This window comes from Echinops telfairi, unplaced genomic scaffold, assembly GCF_000313985.2.
Source record: "Echinops telfairi isolate 266 unplaced genomic scaffold, ASM31398v2 ScPeMD7_18;HRSCAF=68, whole genome shotgun sequence".
Lineage (NCBI taxonomy): Eukaryota > Metazoa > Chordata > Mammalia > Afrosoricida > Tenrecidae > Echinops > Echinops telfairi.
In genome coordinates, this window is record NW_022103915.1 from 80,553,702 (window position 1) to 80,555,156 (window position 1,455).

The following is a 1,455-nucleotide window of genomic DNA, read 5'->3' on the forward strand; positions in this document are numbered from 1 at the left end:
CCCAACAAAATGCTCAAACTATCGAAAAATGTTGCTGATATCATATGCTTTTAAAATTTTTCTGAAGATCATCCAACCACTATTGTAGATGTACATTAACAGATAGCTGCCAGATGTTCAGACTGGATTCAGAAGAGGACATGGAACAAGGGATATATATTATTGCTGATGTTTGGTGCATCTTGTCTCAAAGAAGAAAACACCAGAAAGATGTTTGCTTGGGTTTTATTGACTATGCCAAAGCATTCCACTCTGTGGATCATAACAAAAGATGGATAGCCTTGAAAAGAATGGCAAGTCCAGGACACTTCATTGTGCTCATGCAGAACTTTTGCATGGTTTACAAGGCAGCGGTGCCAACAGAGCAGGGAATGCTGCATGGTTTAAAACCAGGAAAGGTGGGGCAGGGCTTTGTCTTCTCATTGGGCTTATTCAGTCTGTTTGTCAAGGAGATAATCAGAGAAGCTGGCTTATCTGAAGGAGAATATGGCATCGGTATTGGAGGAAGGTTTATTAACAGCCTGAGATATGCGGACGACACAACCTTGCTTGCTGAAAGTGAGGAAGACTTGAATCACGTGTTAATGAATATGAAAGGTTGTAGCCTTCTGTGTGGATTACCACTCAATGTAAATAATACAAAAGTCTTTATAACTGGACCATGAGGTAACATCATAGTAAATGGAGAAAAGGTTGAAGTTATCAAGTATTTTGTGTTGCTTGGATCCATAATTAATGTTCATAGAAACAGCAGTCAAGAGATAAAAGACACTTTGCTTTGGGTAAATCTGCTGCACAAGAACACTTTCAAGTTTTGAGAAGCAAGGATATCACCTTGAACACTAAGTTGTGCCTGACACAAACCATGGTCTTTTCCATTGCCTCATGGGAATTTGAGAAACGTGGGCATTGGATAAGAGAGGCCAAAGAAGAATTGATGTCTTGGGATGGTAGTGCTAGACAAGACTGCTGAAAGTACTATGGATGGGGAAAAAAGGACAAATGGGACGTTTGGAAGAAATACAGCCAGATTGCTCTTCAGAGGCAAGGGTAGCCAGACTTCATCTTACATACTAGGACATGTTGTCAGAAGAGACTAACCCGTCCAGAAGAAGGACATCATGTTTGATACAGTAAAGGACCAGGGAAGGGGAGAGAGACCCTCAAGTAGATGGACTGATGATAGCATGGCTACAATGAGCTTAAGCATCGGAACAACTGTGAGGATGGCACAAAATAGGGCAAGGTTTCGTTCAGTTGTGGACAAGACCGATATGAGTCAGAAGTCACTCTGTATCACTTAACAGCAACAGCTACTGTGATTAACATGAGCCATCCTGGAATTGGAAAGGGGAGGCATGACTGCCACCAATAAGAAGGAAGAGGCACACATTCTTTGGATCTAAGTCCCTGCTTTATAAACCTTCCAGATCTTGGAGACAGAAAGTTGTAAGA